Consider the following 19,256-nt stretch of genomic DNA (forward strand, 5'->3'; position numbering starts at 1 on the left):
AAAAAAAAAAACCTGCTTTGTCTTATTTAAAAACAACAGCAACAAAAACCAAAGGAGGCTGGGTGCAGTGGCTCACCCCTGTGTAATCCCAGAGCTTTGGGAGGCTGAGGCAGAGTATCACAAGGCCAGGAGTTCAAGACCAGCCAGGGCAACATAGTGAGACCCCATCTCTAGAAAAAAAAAATTAAAAATTAGCCAGGTGTGGTGGTGCACACCTGTAGCCTCAGTTCTCAGGAGGCTGAGGCAGGAGGATTGCTTGAGCCCAGGAGTTGGAGGTTGCAGTCAGCTAAGATTTCACCACACCACTGCACTCCAGCCTGGGCAACAGAGCAAGCCCCTCCTTTAATATATATTAAATATTGTAAAAATAAAAACAACAGCAAGGACACTCTCCGTGGGGCAGACATTGACTCTGGAGCTTCTCCTCCTCCATTTCCCAGATCGAAGGGAGTCATGGAGATGTGGACTCCTTCAATGCCTCTCTGTGGAGCCTGGTGAGAAATGTTTTCACTTCCACATCATTTTCAACCGTGCAACTATGAAGCGCATGGGCAGATTGAAATGGAGCCCAAAACTGGTCGGCTTCCAAAGAAAATTACCGTAAATAGGAAACCTGAATACAGCTATTCATCCTCTGGCTTCAGGCTATGATAGGCTCATTAATTAGGGCTAGAAAAAAGTGATGCCATCTCAGACAGGATGGCAAAAAGGAAACCCTTCTCAGCCAGAGGCCACAGCCAAGACTGGACTGGCCCGCCCTGGTACCCAGCCCAGCTGCTGGTACATGGTAGGTGGTCCACACATGGGGAATGAAGAAATGAATACAAAGTTGGTGTCAAAATACTGGGGTTTGAACCCCTGCTCCACCATTCCCAGACATCACAAGCTTGGAAAAATCCTTCCCAAATTCCAGAATTCCAGATTTCCACCTCTGTAAAGCAGACAAAAAACAACATACATCTCAAGATCATTGTGAGAATTATACAGGCAAATTCCAAAGAAAAGTGTTTTGGTTTTTTATGTTTGGTTGGTTGTATTTTTTTGTTGTTTTGTTTTGTGATGGAGTCTTGCTCTTGTCACCCAGGCTGGAGTGCAGTGGTACAATCCAGCTCACTGCAACCTCTGCCTCCCGGGTTCAAGCAGTTCTCCTACCTCAGCCTCCTGAGTAACTGGGATTACAGGCACCCACCACCAAGCTTGGCTAATTTTTGTTTTTTCAGTAGAGACAGGGTTTCACCATGTTGGCCAGGCCAGGCTGGTCTCAAACTCCTGGCCTCGTGATCCCCCCACCTCAGCTTCCTAAAGTGCTGGGGTTACAGGCGTGAGCCACCGTGCCCGGCTCTGAAGAAAAGTTAAGAGATGCAGAGTTTGTATAAGAAAGAGGGAAAGGAAATGAACATTCCCTTAAAATCTGTTTTTCACTAAGCAGACTGAGAAAGACCTTTCATACCCACTACCCTATATAATAGAATACAATGTGGTTTACTATCAAGTGTTCATTAATGCAGTGTGGATTGACTTACTTTATAGTGGAGGATTTTCTGCTTCCTCCAAAGCCATCACTGCGCGCTGGAGTGGTGGGCTCCTCCTGGACTGGTGCCACTCACAACCTGCCTTCCTTCCACTCCCTGGCAAGAGCTGCATCCCTGGGTGGGGAGTTCAGTGGATGTTTGGAGCTATAAGCCTTGCTTGGACAGATCCTGCACCTGGATGTCAGGGCCTGGGACAGTGTGACTGACCTGACTCAGAGGAATTGTGCCACCATTTATGATAAATGCTGAGCGTGATTGATTTATGATAGGCTCTTTTTAATCTAGATTTTCTTGGGCACTCTGGCAGGCAAAATAAACAGGTCCAATTAACTGTTGACTAACAGGTCAATAATGGACCTGAAAACAGACAACCCAGGTGGCATTTTAGGGTCAAATAGAACTTCCTGAACAACTGCTTGGCTTCCTCCCCATCTCACTGCTCCCTCTCCCTGCTCTCATTCCCCTTTTAGAGGGTGGTGAGAGTATGCTGACAAGAACAGTTCCTAAACTTATGTAAGAAGGAACAAGCCAGCCAAGACAGGACCCACCTACCAGCATGGCCGCGAGAGCTGAATTCAGCCATGCACTTAAATAAAAGGAATAAATTCCACTCACTGAGCACCCACCATGTGCCAGGCACTGTGCTAGGCACTTTGCATGTGCTGTGCAGAATCCTGTGAAATAGAAATTATTATCTTGGTTCTACAGGTGAGGCTCAAACAAGATAAAAAACTTGTCCAAGTCCACAAAAGTACATTAGACGATAGAATTGAAATCAAATCTGTCTGACCCCTATCAATATATCCCTTCCATAGCCTACCTGCTATGGTCTGAATATCCCCCAAAATTCATGCATTGAAAAGGAACCCCCATTGTGGAGGTGTTAAGAGGTGAGATATTTTGGGAAGTGATTAAGTCACGAGGGCTTCACCCTTCTGAGTGGATTTGTCCCTTGAAAAAGGGCTGAAGGGAACTCATTTAGGCCCTTCTTTGCCCTTCCAAGCCTTCTACCCCGTGAGGACTCAGCATTCTCCCCTTCTGCGAGGCAAAGACCCTCACCAGACACCGAATGCCACAGCCTTGAACTTGGACTTCCCAGGCACTATTAGAAATACATTTCTATTGATTATAAATCACTCGGTCCATATGTTGTTATAGCAGCACAAACAACAATGACACCACCAGTTGCCTCTCACATTTACAGCCCAGTATGTGTGACTTCTGTGCTCCTCCCCCGGAAATGCCAGCAACATAGAGATTAGCCAGTTTCATTCATGACAACTTGCTCAGCTATCGGCTTAAGCATCTATACATATTTCATCATGGATCTGCTTGTAAATCAATTTCCCATGAAAGCTTAAACTGGACAGGATTTGACAGTCGCTCAGACTCTGGTCACTTCTGGGGGTGCAGAAGAGAAAAAACAGGCTTATAGCATTGGAGAGGCCCAATCTGAATCCCAATTCTCCCTCTTTCTGGCTGCATCAGTTGAGTTTCCAATTCCAAACAGCAGAACCCATCTGTAGCCGAAAGCCAGTCTATTGAAAGGGTCCCTGTCAGGATGGATGGAAGGGCTGGAGATCCAGGCTGGCCAGCTGCAGAAACCCAGTGAGGCTAGGCCCAGCAAGGGTGACCACAGGAACGTCCTAAAGAATGCCACCCTTGCCCCACTGGGCAGTCACCTCCCTGCTGTGCTGCATCCTAGACTCTCCCCGTCTCTCCTTTCCAAGTCGGCATCCCAGGGGCAGCATCCAGTGGTCATGCTCAGGCCATCGCCTGCTGTCTTTCTATGGGAGGCTGAGAGAGAATATCTGCCCTGCAGACTCCACCCTTCCACGGTGGAGCTTAAGGGAGCGCTGTGCTTCACAGAGTGCAGGTGCCCATGAGTGGTAACCCCTTCCCCTTTCCCCTCCTTCTCCACTGTCGGCTGTAGCTCCTCCAGTCTACCAGATCCCTACACACAGCCCAGAACCCCTGCCTGGCCTCTGAGAAGCAGGAACTGGTGACAGTCATCCCATCCTGACACTTACCCCTCTTTGCTATAGTGGCCGCTTGCTTCCCCCAGCCACAAGATGTGAGCTTTTCATAGAGTTCCTGAACAGTTCTATACTGCTGGTCACAAAAGGTCTCTTTTTGTTTGGTTGGTTGGTTGGTTGTTTTGTTGTTTGGTTGGCTTTTGGAGTTTTTTCGTTTTTGAGATGGCGTCTCGCTCTGTTGCCCAGGTTGGAGAGCAAGTGGTGCGATCTCCACTCATTGCAACCTCCACCTCCCGGGTTCAAGCAATTCTCCTGCCTCAGCCCCCCAAGTAGCTGGGATTACAGGCACGCACCACTCACATTCAGCTAATTTGTGTGTTTTTAGTAAAGACGGGGTTTCGCCATGTTGGCCAGGCTGGTCTCAAACTCCTGACCTCAAGTGATCCCCTTGCCTCAGCCTCCCTAAAGTGCTGGGATTACAGATATGAGCTGCTGTGCCCAGCCTAGTTACAAAAGAGCTTATTAACACTGGGCTTCAAGTGAAAAAATGGAAAGGCAGCAAATCAGTTGCAGGAAACGTCCTGAGATTTTCTTTCAGAAGTCATAGGAACCGCAGAGAGAGCGTTACATTTGATGGCAAGCGATCTGGGTTCAAAAGCAACCTCTAACTAGTGTGACCTTGAGCCTGTGCATTCACCTGCCGGTGCCTCTTTCCTCACCTAAGAAACGGAGTAAATAATATTTCCTGAGCGATGTGAAACATGGAAAGTCAATAGGAAACATGGAACATGGAAAGTCAACCTGAAACATGAGAGTCAACAAGTGCCTCCCATGGAAGGAGCTGTACAAAGGTTGTCTTTGAGAGGGCAGAGGGAGAGCTGTGCAAGGGAAGGACAGGGCTGTGGAGGGCATCTGAGCTTCCAAATGGCCCCTGCTCTGCTCAGCTCAGCCCAAAGGCAGAGATGGTACAGATTCCCCAGCCACAGGCGCCAGCAGGCCTACTGTAGGGGCCTGTCCTTCCTACAACAGCAGTGCGTGCTTGGAATCCTGCCTCCCAAAGACTATATTCACTCTCTCTACATAGCTTTCAAAGTACATGTTCTGATGCAAGAGGTTTAAAAATCATCCTTTTTGTATGTCTTTTCCCTTTGCTGTGGATCTATCGTGCAGGGTCTCATTGGGAACTGGCTAATACAGCTCACACCCTGGGAGGGACTCGCAGCTCATCCCAGATGACCACTTACACATTCTCACCAACCACACACGAACAGAGGAGCAGCTGTGAAAAGACCAAACCCATACCTTCCCTTCTTCCCCAGCCTGGAATGAAGTAGCCACATTTATAGAGGAAAAGACATAAAAATCAGCTTTTCCAACACTCTCACACTGTGGGTGGTTTCTTTCTGAAAGTTTGGTAAAAATAAAGGGCAGCTCAAATTTGACATGGTGAAGCCAAGGGAAAGATAAACATAGTTATCCTAAGCTGCAGCCAAGTGAAGTATCATGGCTTCCCTTCTTTTAAGATACCTCCAGTCACCATTTTTCCCAGAAGTCCTAACTTTTGAATTAAAATAGTATTTGTGGTTATGAATTTATATACCCACAAATATTTATTTTTTATTTTATTTTTTTAGGCATCCCTCAAATGTTAGTTTCCATCTTCTTTTTTTTTTTTTTAAGAAAGAGAAGGAAAAAAAGAAAGAAAAAGAGAAAGAAAGAAAAAAATAATGAAAGAGAGAAAGAAAGAGGGAGAGAGAACAGGAGTCTTGCTTTATTGCCCAGGCTAGAATGCAGTCTAAAAATGGGTGTTGAAAACCTCTTTTATGCCAGTAATTGTGCTTAACAATGGAGACAGGAAGGAATAAGGGAGGAAAATAACAAACAAGCAGCTAACCAATATTTCATTTAAACCTGTGAAATGCTATGCAATTACTAAGGAGTGATTTACTTCCAATTATGTAGTCACTTTTAGAGTAGGTGTGATGCGGTGCTGATAAGAATGTATGTTTTGTGGGTTTAGGGTGGAGAGTTCTATAAATGTTTATTGAGTTTCCTTGTTCCGGGTCTGAGTTCCAGTCCTGGATATCCTTGTTAATTTTCTGTCTCGTTGATCTGTCTAATATTGGCAATGTGATGTTAAAGTCTCCCACTATTGTTGTGTGGGAGCCTAAGTCTCTTTATATGTCATTAAGAACTTGCCTTATGTATCTGGGTGCTCCTGTATTGGGTGCGTATATATTTAGGATCGTTAGTTCTTCTTGTTGCATTGATCCTTTTACCATTATGTAATGTCCTCCTTTGCCTCTTTTGATCTTTGTTGCTTTAAAGTCTATTTTATCAGAGGCAAGAACTGCAACTCCTGCTTTTTATTTTATTATTATTATTATTATTTGGTTGGTAAATCTTCCTCCATCCCTTTGTTTTGAGTCTTTGTGTATCCTTGCATGTGACATGGGTCTGGATGCAGCACACCGATGGGTTTTGGCTTTTCGTCCAGTTTGCCTGTCTGTGTTTTTGATTGGGGCATTTAGTCAATTTAAGTTTAGGATTAATAATAATATGTGTGAGTTTAATACTGCCATTTGATGCTGGCTGGCTGTTTTGCCTATTAGTTGATGTATATTCTTCATTATGTTGATACTCTTTACCTTTTGGTATATTTTTGGAATGGCCGATAGTGGTTGTTCCTTTCTATGTGTAGTACTTCTTTCAGAAGCTCTTGTAAAGCAGGCCTGGTGGTGATGAAATCTCTACGTGCTTGCTTGTTCAAGATTTTATTTTTCCTTCACGTATGAAGCTTAGTTTGGCTGGATATGAAATTCTGGGTTGAAAGTTCTTTTCTTTAAGGATGTTGAATATTGGCCCCCACTCTCTTCTGGCTTGTAGGGTTTCTGCTGAGAGGTCTACTGTGAGTCTGATAGGCTTCCCTTTGTGGGTAACCTGACCTTTCTCTCTGGCTGCCCTTAGCATTTTCTCCTTCATTTCAACCCTGGTGAATCTGACAATTATGTGCCTTGGGGTTGCTCTTCTTGAGGAATATCTTTGTTATGTTCTCTGTATTACCTGGAGTTGAATACTGTCCTGCCATGTTAGGTTGGGAAAGTTTTCCTGAATAATATCCTGAAGAATATTTTCCAACTTGGATTCATTCTCTTTGACACATTCAGGTACACCTATCAAATGTAGGTTAGGTCTTTTCACATAGTCCCATATTTCTTGGATACTTTGCTCATTCCTTTTTACCCTTTTTTCCTCTAATCTTGTCTTCTCATTTTATTTCATTGAATTGGTCTTCAACCTCTGATATCCTTTCTTCCATTTGATAAATTTGACTGTTAACACTTGTGCATACTTCACAAAGTTCTCGTATTGTGTTTTTCAGCTCCATTAATTCACTTATATTCCTCTCTAAATTGTCTATTCTCATTAGCATTTCGTCAAACCTTTTTTCAAGGTTCTGAGTTTCTTTGTATTGGGTTAGAACATGTTCTTTTAGCTTACAGAAGTTTCTTATTAACCTAATTAATAAGAAGCCTGATTCTGACAATTCATCACACTCATTCTCCATCAGGCCTTGTTCCCTTCCTGATGAGGAGCTGCGATCCCCTGAAGGAGGAGAGGCATTCTGATTTCGGATGTTTTCAGCCTTTTTGTGCTGGTTTCTTCCCATCTTTGCGGATTTATCTGCCTGTCGTCTTCGTAATTGCTGACTTTCAGATTGGGTCTCTGAGTGGACATCCAGCTTATTGGTAGTGATGTTGTTTCTGTTTCTTTGTTTTCCTTCATCAGGCACCCCTCCCCCACAGAGCTGGACCTTCCTGGGTTCAGCTGTGCTTGCTGTGAAACTCTAAACCATCAGAGTTTCCAACTGCCCTTTTTTTGTGGGGGTGGGACCAGCCAAGCCCGATCACCTGGCTCCCCGGCTCGGAGCCCCCTTTTTTTCTTTTCCTAATTGAACGGTCAATTCTCTCCCAGGTGCCCCAGTTGCCCGCCAAAAAGGCACCGGGATCTATGCAATTTTCTATGCGGCAGCCGCGCCGGCTAAAACAGCGGCGCTGAGATTCGTGGTGCTTTTCTGCCCTGGGATCTCCTGGTCTGGCTCCCGGCTTCAGTCCCCCTTTCAATCAGCTGAATGGGCAACTCTGCCTTCCCAGAGCTCCAAACGCCAACCAAAAAGGCACCCAATCCCGCATACTCTGCACTAAGAACTGCCGCATTGGGATGCCAGCAAAACTGCCATGCCAGCCAAAGAGTCACGCTGGCGACCCATGGGGTTCCTCTGCTGGGAATCTCCTGGTCCATAGGCAATAAAAATTCGTCTGGAAGTCTGGCGTCCACTCACTCCCTGCACCTTCGCTGGGAGCTGCAATCCTGAGCTGCCGCTAGTTGGCCACCTTGGATCTCTCTCGACCCACAAATATTTATAATTCCAGGAGGCAACACTCATGTTCACATTTTCTAAATTCAAAAGTATGGGAATGTCTGTGACACTGTGTTGGAAATCAGGTAACTTGCTGGCTGCAGATCACAAAGAAAACAAAGAACCCAGAATTATAACTTAAATGTCCCCTGTCACTCAAGGGACTTTTGAGAAAAACAATTTATAACTGTACTAATCTTTTCCTAACACAGACTTTAAAAGATAAGCAATAATCTACTCTGATAATAACTATATAGCTATGAAAAAAATCACTCATTGAATCATAACATGGTTAGCCCTCTTCCAGGAGGCTGTACGATAAAACTTTTCTTTATATACAGGATCACAGACTTTCAGAGCTTGATAAAGCCTTGTTCCATTCCCTAATTTCATATTCAGTTGAGCAAAGGGGATCTGGAATGGTCAAGTGGCCCCTCCAAGGTCACCCAGCAATAGTGGGCAAGGGAGAAGCAGAACCCACCACTACCCTGACATTGGTGTCCCTCCATTGCCCCACCTGTATACAGCAAGAATTAACTTATTATCACCCCATTTGCTCCACAGAAGATGAAATACATAAAAGGCACCATACCAGGACCAACAAAGCCTACCTAATGAAAAGAGACAGATTACTAAACATTTGGCAGGAACAGGGTCATTTCAGGTGGTGACAGGCTTAGTCCAATTTATTTCCGAGTGAGGAAGGTGCATTGATTCATTTTTTTCTCAACCCAGTCAGACCACTAGCTTTTCATCATCCTTCATATCCATTTGTTACATGTTCTTATCAGCAACACAAGTTCCTGTTCACAAGTATTTCAAACATCAAGATTTTAAAATGCATCTTGAACATAAAAGCATTCTTATCATCACAACCTCAACTCATAAACAGGTCGTGTTCAGAAGTCCATTTGCTCATCGTTTTTATTTTATTTTATTTATTTATTTTTGTTTATTTATTTATTTATTTGAGACAGAATCTCACTCTGTCACCAGGCTGGAGTTCAATGGTGCAATCTCGGCTCACTGCAACCTCCACCTCCTGGGGTCAAGCGACTCTCCTGCTTCAGCCTCCTGAGTAGCTGGGATTACAGGCACGCACCACCACACTCAGCTAATCTTTGTATTTTTGGTAGAGATAGGGTTTCACCATGTTGGCCAGGATGGTCTCAATCGTTTCACCTCGTGATCCACTTGCTTAGGTCTCCCAAGGTGCTGGGATTACAGGCATGAGCAATCACATCTGGCCAAAAAAATTAAAAATGTTTAATGTTTTGAGACTGAGTCTTACTCTGTTGCCCAGGCAGGAGTTCAGTGGCACAATATTGGCTCACTGCAACATCCACCTCCCAATCTCAAGCAATCCTCCCGCCTCAGCCTCCCAAGTAGCTGGACCATAGGCACACAAAGGAAAATTAGCCGGCACCATACCCAGCTAATTTTTTGTATTTTTGGTAGAGATGGGGTCTTACCATATTGCCAGGCTGGTCTTGAACTCCTGAGCTCAAGCAATCCTCACTCCTCGGCCTCCCAAAGTGCTGGGATTAAAGGTGAGAGCCACTGCACCTGGTCTTGCACTTTATATTTAGAACCTGGAACTTGTTTTCTATCAGAAAGGATTCTAAAAATGGAAACTGGGTGCCCCACCAGGCCTTCCTGGGAGTCTAACTCACAAGGCCCATAGAGTCACTCAACTGCTCCCTGCCAGCACCCAGGAATCTGAGCCCCTCCTCTTTCCTGCTTCTCTTTCATTCCAGTGAGGAGAGCAGTAAGATTCCAGTCCTTTTCCTCTCCCAAAATCCACTAAAAGAAAATCCAGAGACCACACCTGAAATGCAGCCTCTCCCATGTGACTGCGAGCCACTTCTGCCATGGTGTTGCCAAGGTTTTCATTTGGATTCCTCCTGCTGCTGGGGAAGAAAAGCCTTCCCTGAGCCTCCTTCCTCAGACCTATTAGCTATGGGCTTTTTGTATTGGAAATTCAGGAAAATCTTGAATTACAATCTAGCTGAAAATGAAGGCTCCTGAAAATTCTACCACTCTCCTCCTGATACCAACAAGATAGTTACACAGTTTATACCCACCTCAGGAAGATAAATAGGGGCTTTGGAGCCAGATAAAACATGAATCTAAATCCCTGCCTTCCGCTTTCTAGTGCATCTCCTCTGTGAGACAGTTCACATGTGCACACTTTTAGCCCTGGTGTCCAGTGCTCCCCATGCTACAGTGCCCATCTACCTCCTCCCAGAGGCATTTCCAGTCAACAGATGCAATGAGAAAGGAGATGAAGGTAAAGTGAGAAACACTAACCACAGGAATGGCGACACAGCACAGGATTCTCTTAGAGCTTAACTCCTCAGTGTCGTGGGGTGATGAAAGGGAGCTCTATTTCCCAGGAGGATGGAGGAAGGAAGGCAGGCATGTTCTGCTCTCCCCCAAGACCTGGGGCTCCCTGCTCACCAAGCTCCATTCTCACTTGGCTTTCCCAGGGGTGCTGAAAGGAAGGGTCACAAATGCTTTGGAAGGTGACAGAATAAAATACACCCCATCAGCCTGAGCTCCACCCTGCCTTTAGAACTACAGATAAACATCAGGGATTTTTCTGTGCTGGCAAGGAGGGTCATAGGTGTGATCATCCACATCTGTTTCACAAAGGGATTTCCTTCTTCCAGCAAACTCCTCTGACTTGAGTTCTACTGCAGATGCCAACTACCTCTGCAGGGCTTCCCATCATGCCCCATTCATTCAGTGGACATGAATTAAGCACCTATGATGTGTTCATCGCTGTGGTCAGTGCTGGAGTCACCAACCACAGGCCAAGCAGATAAGGCAGAGGGCAAGTGCGCTACCTTGAGATTGGACTTGCTCCTGGGGAGCCTGCCTCCGATCCTTACCAAAGTCCATCGCTGGACTCCTGGCTTCAGGCTCCACCTCTTCACATGGCCCTTCACACTCCACGTTTACATCTCCGCCTTACTGGGGACTGGGACATGCAATCCCCTGCTTGAGTCACATGGTTGGTTAGTGGCACAGCAGGAACTAGAATCGTGGACCCTCCTAGGCTCCTTCCTGCACAAGCAGACCATGATTCCTCTGAGTTTTCTACTTGCCCAAGGCTGAGGTTGAAAGCAGGAAGACAGAACCAAGGTTTAATGGAAGAAGGAAGGTGTATGAAGCCCAAATCACAAGCGCACATCAGAAGATTTCTCCTCGTGCTTTAGTTTCCTTGGATGTGAAATGAGATTGGTAAATGAGAATCGGGCCTCCAGATGATTCTCCTGAACTACCCCTCCTGGCAGAAGAGCAGGAGTGAGTATTTGTTTTGCTCCTAAGGACCAAAACCCAGCCCACAGCAGCTGCCTACAAAAGAGTAATTTTTTCATGTTCCTTGTTTTTATTGAAAAAGAAAATCATGTCCAGCACAGCTGGATTTGTTTTAATGTAAACATGTATCAGTAAGCTTATCCTGTACAAATGTTTGACCGAATGAGTCTTCGGGGCAATGCACCGGCTGAGCCTGTGGTTTCTCGCACTTTCGTCACTCGGCTGAGTACTGACGGGCACACGGCTCAGTGTGAGATGTGGAAACTTACACGTCTCCTAGATCTCACCCACGCAGCCTGCAGCCTACACTCGGGCTTCAAACAAAACAGCTGGGAGTCACACTCAGGTTTGATAACATGTACTGAGAAGAGATCAATTCAGTCATGATTTTGGCATTTATATGTGCTCCACATGAGTGACCTCCCCCTTTCCCCACACCAGCCTGGGTCAGGACCCAAGTGACCCCTGGAAGAGGATCAGCCAGGTGCCAGGCAGAGTTGTCTGCCGGAAAGAAACACACCTGCTCCCGCTTAACAAACTAGCATAGCACGGATCTTCACAGTAATGTGGAACAATGAGGAGTTGGGTGTTTGTTTGCTTGTTTGTTTTTTGAGACAGAGTTTGACTCTTGTTGCCCAGGCTGGAGTGCAATGGTGCAATCTCGGCTCACCACAACCTCCACCTCTTGAGTTCAAGCGATTCTCCTGCCTCAGCCTCCCGAGTAGTCTGGATTACAGGCGTGCACCAGCACACCTGGCTAATTTTTTGTATTTTTAGTAGAGACGGGGTTTCACCATGTTGGTGAGGCTGGTCTTGAACTCCTAACCTCAGGTGATCCACCCGCCTTGGCCTCCCAAAGTGTAGAGATTACAGGTGTGAGCCATCATGCCCAGCTGAAATTGTTTATTTTGTTTTTTTGGTTTTTTTTTTTTTTGAGATGGAGTTTCACTCTTGTTACCCAGGCTGCAGTGCAATGGCGCGATCTCGGCTCACCACAACCTCCAAATCCTGGGTTCAGGCAATTCTCCTGCCTCAGCCTCCTAGGTAGCTGGGATTACAGGCACGCGCCACCATGCCCAGCTAATTTTTTGTATTATTAGTAGAGACGAGGTATCACCATGTTGACCACGATGGTCTCGATCTCTTGACCTCGTGATCCAATCGCCTCGGCCTCCCAAAGTGCTGGGATTACAGGCGTGGGCCACGGCGCCCAGCCCGGAATTGGTTTTAAATATTTAAAATCACTCCACCATTTACAAATCCCTAAGCAAGTTTATTGTCAAGTTCTTGTGAAAAGCAACCATGCTTCTTTTGATAGCTCTTGGTAACCAAAAACATTTCTACAATCGTATTTAAGCACTTTCTTTCGTGGGGGTAGAAAATGAACTGTGCAAGTATCTGCTCAGATTTTGGAATTTTCATGTGTCGGAGCTGGAGTCTCCATCCCTCTCTGTGGGATGGATGGGTGGATGGATCCCTCATGCATCGTCTGAGTTAGAACTGGTAAGAGTTTCCAGCCTTCCAATTTTCTAAACACGCAGTGCTGAGGTTAAGATGGAGGGCAGGAGTTAGACTGTCATCATTTCTGAACTGACATAGGGCAGTTTATTTTATTATAAAAGGTCATTTACATAAAAGTCTTCATTTGTTTTCTTGAAATTATGTTAACTGAGAAAAAAACAGCACATGACAGAATATAAACACATCTCACACAAACAGCTGTCAAGAGATCATTTAAATGTTTTCTGGGGAGGCCGAGGTGAAAAAATCACTTGAGGCCAGAAGTTCAAGACCAGCCTAGCCAACATGGTGAAATGCCCTCTCTGACTAAAACTACAAACATTAGCTGGGCGTGCTGGTTCATGCCTGCAATCCCAGCTACAGGGTGGGGGCGCTGAGGCAGGAGGATCGCTGGAGTCCAGGAGGCAGAGGTTGCAGTGAGCTGAGATTGTCTGGGCGACAGAGAGAGACCCTATCTTAAAAAAAAAAAAAATTATTTAAATTTAACATTCACGACTGCCTCTTTTTCCTATGAAGTTGCCTGTATTTCTATTTTTCAAAAAATATCATCTCTACTGAAGTTAAAATTGTTTTGATGGAATAATATAATTTCAACTAATTGAAAGTATATTTTAATTATTATCTATCTTTTTTTTTAATGGAGCATTGCTCTGTCACCAGGCTGGAGTGCAGTCGTGCATCTCGGCTCAGTGCAACCTCCACCTCCCGGGTTCAAGTGATTCTCCTGCCCCAGCCTCCCGAGTAGCTGGGACTACAGGCGCGTGCCACCATGCCCAGCTAATTTTTGTATTTTTGTATTTTTAGTAGAGACAGGGTTTCACCATGTTGGCCAGGATGGTCTCAATCTCTTGACCTCACGACCTGCCGGCCTCGGCCTCCCGAAGTGCTGGGATTACCGGAGAGAGCCACCGATTACAGGCGTGAGCCACCGCGCCCGGCCGTTATTACCCACCTTTAAGCATCTCCAATACTGATGATAGTCCTAGTGTACAGTTCGTTGAGCCCATATTTCCCTTGGCGACCGAAGTCACTGTGCATAAACCACCACAAGCTCATTTGATTTCTGGAGGTTGTCTCCCCTGAACATTGTGAAAACCCTGTAATCTTGACGGGCTCCCAACATGGACATTTTCTCATTCACCAAGTAGGAGAATCCTGCAAGCACTTTCCATTATTTAAGAAGTCACAGCAAAAGATAAACGCTTTTCTTTTTATTTATTTTTGTTTTATGAATGTGGGCCTTTCAGCTTAATAACAACCATCCAAATCAGGGTGCGAAAGCCACACACAATCACTCTCCGGAGGCACACACATCCAGGTAGCTGACGCCCTAATTCAACAGTATTTTTTCACTTGATTTTCAGGGAAGCCTCAGGTCCTCCCACCGCCACCCCGGGCTTGTGCTCAGAGCTGTTATCAGCCCTTAGGAGCCTGGACCCGGCAGCCCGCCCACCTCTGCCTCGCTCTTTAACTGCAGCGCCCTCTGGTGTGCGTCTTGATTTTAGCAGCCGAAATACCTGGTCCTGTGTCACGCTGCTGGTGCTTCCTGGTGGGACTTTCATCTTCTGTTTCTCTCAGGTAGCATCTAGAGACAAGTTAGAATGACAAGACTTTATAAGATAACAATAACAATAAAAATGCTGGAAGCCAGACTCTCCAATGCTCACTGTAAAATGCTAAGGAAAAAACTTTCCTGTGCTTCACCCTCCCCCAAGGACTCGGAGACCTTGGCTTAGGAACTCGCCTTGTAGATCATTTAGGACAACTCCCTCCTCTGAAAGGCAAGGAATCCAGACCCGGAGGAGTTAAGTGACTTGTCAGGCTGATACAGCGAGTGAGGTTGATCACCTAGGTCTTCTGCCACCTTATAATGGAAAGAGCCACAATTCACTGAGTATTACCATGAGCAACGCACTGTGCTATGGACCCTCTGGCTCAGAGGGACCCTCTAGCTCAGACCTCTGATAGAAATATAATGCAAGCCACAAGTGTGAGCCACATAGGGCATTTTAAATACTTTAGTAACTACAATGAAAAAATAAAACGAAACAGGTGAAGTAACTTTTTACAATATTTTTAACTCAAAAAAAAATTTTTTTTTGAGAAGAAGTCTTGTTCTGTTACCAGGCTGGAGTACAATGGCACTATCTCAGCTCACTGCAACCTCCACCTCCCAGGTTCAACGATTCTCCTGCCTCAGCCTCCTGAGTAGCTGGGACTACAGGGGCACACCACCACGCCCAGCTAATTTTTGTAGTTTTGTAGAGACAGGGTTTCATCGTGGTGGCCAGGATGGTCTCCAGATCTTGACCTCATGATTTGTCCGCCTCGGCTTCCCAGAGTGCTGGGATTACAGGAGTGAGCCACTGCACCCGGCCTCAGATGTTTTTAACCAAAATTATTACTTCAACATGTCTTGACAGACAAATGAATAATGAGACATTTGACACTTTTATACTAAACCTTTGAAATTTGGTGTGCATCATATACTGACAGTACCTCTCAATTCAAACTAGTGGTATTTCAAGCTCTCAATGGCCTCATGTATCTAGTAACTGCTGGGTTAGACCTCGCAGCTTTAGATTTTAGAATTAGCTGGCCTGTGTGATGGCTCATGCCTGTCATCCCAGAACTTTGGGAGGCCGAGGTGGGAGGATCACCTGAGGCCAGGAGTTCAAGACCAGCCTGACCAACATGGTGAAACCCTGTCTCTGCTAAAAATACTAAAATTAGCTGGGTGTGGTGGTGCATGCCTATAGTCCCAGCTACTCAGGACCCTGAGGCATGAGATCAATTCAACTCAGGAAGCAGAGGTTATAGTGAGCCAAGATTGCGCTGCTGCACTTCAGCCAGGGCTGAAGAGAAACAACAGGCTCTGTTGTTGCTGTGTCGCGTGGTGCCTGCCACTTAGAGCTAAACAGTCAGTTTTGCTGTTTCTACGAAGAAAAATACTCTCATCACAAGTCAGTGTCTAGGCATCCCGGGAGGTGACTCTGGTAATGTGTATTTTCATTGCTCATTTCCACTCTTGAAGGTCCAAGTCTCCTGACTTTTTCATGTTTTCCTAGGATGACATCGTGTATGGAAAATCCAAAATTGATGATTTCTTCTCAAAAGCAGTGTTACCATAATTCACGCAGTTTAGAGATACTATTTTTAAAAAAACTATTTAAATCTATTCAACATTGTTCATTAAGCTTCTGTTAGAGTTATAAAAATATCTTGTCATGTCTGATTAATTCGGCTGAGTCCAGTTTTTAAAAGGCACTGCTGTTCTACAGTGTGCTATTTATTGTCAAAGCCATGAATTCATAAGTGTTTCCAATAACTGAGAGGGATGGGGTATTTTACTAAAATATCTATCACAATTAAGACTGTGGGCTAATTTTATGAAATCTATGAATATAGAAATGATAGGAAGTGAAAATGGATTTAATATACTTCTAGCATCATTTTGTCTAAAAGCCAATGTTCCGTGAACACACTGCTGTTCTTTTCCCTCTGCAAACCTGAAGCAAGCACTGCTGGAAATGTGATTTTCTACAGAATTGACAGGCCGCTCCCTCTCAGACCCCAACCCTTCTTTTCTCCTTCTCTTTCCTCCTGGCCCCTTACCTTTCCTGTTTCCATTCCTGCTTTCAAACTCGTTCCTTCTTTGCTTAAAAGGCAAGGCTTTCCTGGCCCTGCTGCACCCTAGGCTCAAACAGTTTGCTGAAGACAGCAGTTTACTGTCATCACACTATGTTTTCTAGAAGATTCTGTCATCATGAAGCACTTCCAGACTGGTTGAAAACCAAAGTTACTCCCCCTTGGAAGAATCTTTGTGGACATCCAGGTTGACATTCGAATTTCCAAGCTGTGGCTGGGCGCAGTGGCTCATGCCTGTAATTCCAGCACATTGGGAGGCCAAGGCAGGTGGGTCACCTGAGGCCAGGAGTTCGAGATCAGCCTGGCCAACATGGTGAGACCCTGTCTCTAGTAAAATTGCAAAAATTAGCTGGACACAGTGGCAGGCGCCTATAATCTCAGCTACTTGGGACACTGAGGCAGGAGAATCACTTGAACCCAGGAGGCAGAGGTTTGCAGTGAGCTCAGATCGTCCCACTGCTCTCCAGCCTGGATGACACAGGGAGACTACGTCTCAAAAAAAAAAAGGCAAGCAAATTACCAGCTTCTGCCAGCCAAGAGGTCTCCAACCTCAATGCTTCCACCTTCAGGCCCCTGGGAGTTAACACCTCCGCTCCAGCTCCCCTCTGCACCTGTGGCTGTTCCTTTGAGCCCCATTCACTCCCACCCTTAAGGGTGGTTGGAGGCTGAGTGAACCAGTGAATGAATGAGACAGCTGTGATGTCTCATTCTTTCACTGGATTTTTCTCTCCATCACCCTTCTGGCTCACCAGGTGATGAACAGAAAAATCCTCCTCTGTGAGTCTGAAAAACATGCCTGAGTCCTAATGAGTGAGTCTTGCATTCATTTCCACCCCCTCACGGTGACCCCAGGGCCAGGAAGAGGCCACGGCCTGGGCTCAGAGCTCCAGTTCTCCTCAGGGTGGGCCTGGCATTTGTGACTTCAGGGAGGGTGACAGGGCTCACAGCTGCAATGGGAGACCTGCCCTGGGTCCTTAGCACGTGCAAGGACAGGTTCCTTGTAGAATCTGCTCATTTCCTCTGTGTTCATAGCATTTGTCATTTTCCACATGCGGACATCCCTGCCCAGAAAGCTGAAGACGCTCACACAAGAATATTCTGCCACATTGTCAGCTGACGTCCATGTCTGAATGCATGGTCTCATCACACCCATAACAGTCACCTTTGGGCCACTCCTATCCTCATCCTGGGCTGGTCTGAGTCTGGTGGCCAGATGCCTGCAGCAGGGGTGAGGCAGAGGGCCCAGGTGTACACAGAGGCCCCTCCTCCTGTCACCTGGCTGTCCTCCTCCAGGCTCTCCTGCCAGCCTTCTCCCTTCCTCCTGCTCCCCCAGTCACTGGCCCAGGTCATCCAGCCTCAGGGGTGGGGCTTCCAGGGCCTTCCCAGTGTCCTCCTCCCAGGACTGACCTGGCTCCTGTCCCTACCACTGTGCATAGTAGGTTCTTCTCACACACAGATCCCTGGACCTGCCAAGCTCTGCCCCTCCCAAGTCTGAGAACTGCCCACCCCTGTGTGTCTGCTGTCCTCCACACCACCTTCCACGTGGCCCCTCCTGCACAGAGGCTCTAGTGCATCAGGCCAGTACCTTCCAGGCTCTTGTGTCCCTGCTCAGTCACAGAGATGGCTGCCATCCCATGCCCCTGTTCTGAAGCAAAGACAGGCCCTAGGCTTGGTCCAGGCCTCCTCCCCTTTCCCACAGCCTCAGGAGCCTGGAGATTAGTGGACACCAACTGCAGGGCCTCCCCACATGGAGACTGTGTGGAGTGGGAGATCTCTGCCTATTTTCTTATTCAATGGGGAACAGGCTGAGTGGCTGAGTGAGAGTGGGATTCAGGGGCTCTGCCCAGTCCTCACCCCAGGCTAAGCCCTCCCTTACAGCCAGGGGCCAGTGGCCACCCCCACCAAGTCCCTCTGGCTTCTGTCCACAGTTCTAGATGGTTCCATGGTGACCAAGACAAGGATGTACTCGAGTTGCCCCTTTGAGGACGGCTGCAGTGATCATCCAGGGACTGAGCAGAGGTGTGGGTGCAGCCATGGGCTTAGGAGTGGTTGGCCACAGTGGAGTATGTGTTAGAACCAGATGCTCGGTGCCACAAAGAAAAATCAGCACGTAGACAAATGATCTTTCAGCAACGCAATTTTTACTTTCTGGACTGAAGTAAGGGCACTCTCACTAGCCATCTTGCCAAGGGAATACAATGAACAAAGGAAAACACATACATTTATCCCTTAGGCATTTGGGGTCGTCCTCACTGCTGCATCTGATTGGTCTCGGTTGCCTGGAGCCAGACCTCACAATCTAAACTAAAACCTGATTAGCTAACACCTTAAAACTTTTCTAAACAGGTAAAAGCAATGGAGAGCTGGGACATGTCTGTGAGCATGTCCAGCACAAATATTTTGCTTAAAGTACAAGGACATAGAATGTACCACTGCCTGTAAGTATGCCACGTCTAACAGCTGCATAGCATAGTACCTAACAAAGTTATTAGCACACTTATTCTTCAACAAGAAAGCAAACTTTAAGAAGGAACTTTTCTGCTTCCCACAACCGGGAGCAAAGTGAGCCCCACGCAGGCATAGGCTCCTCCCTCGGCTTCTGCTCTCCATGGAAACACAATTGATCACATGATTGATCAGGGTAGGCCACTAGGGCTTTCTTTTGTTTTTTCCAGAAGTCATAAACGGATATAAAATATACTCAAAGACCTCCTCATGCTTTTAGTGGAGAGGCAAAGAAGGTCCGCTCTGGACCGGGGAAGCGCCTGCGACCTGGGCGGGAAGGGCGGGGACTCCCGCGGAGGGAGGCCGGTGTCTCTGGCGCCGGTGGTGACC

Source organism: Cebus imitator, unplaced genomic scaffold (assembly GCF_001604975.1).
Source record: "Cebus imitator isolate Cc_AM_T3 unplaced genomic scaffold, Cebus_imitator-1.0 Scaffold849, whole genome shotgun sequence".
In the NCBI taxonomy this organism is placed as follows: domain Eukaryota; kingdom Metazoa; phylum Chordata; class Mammalia; order Primates; family Cebidae; genus Cebus; species Cebus imitator.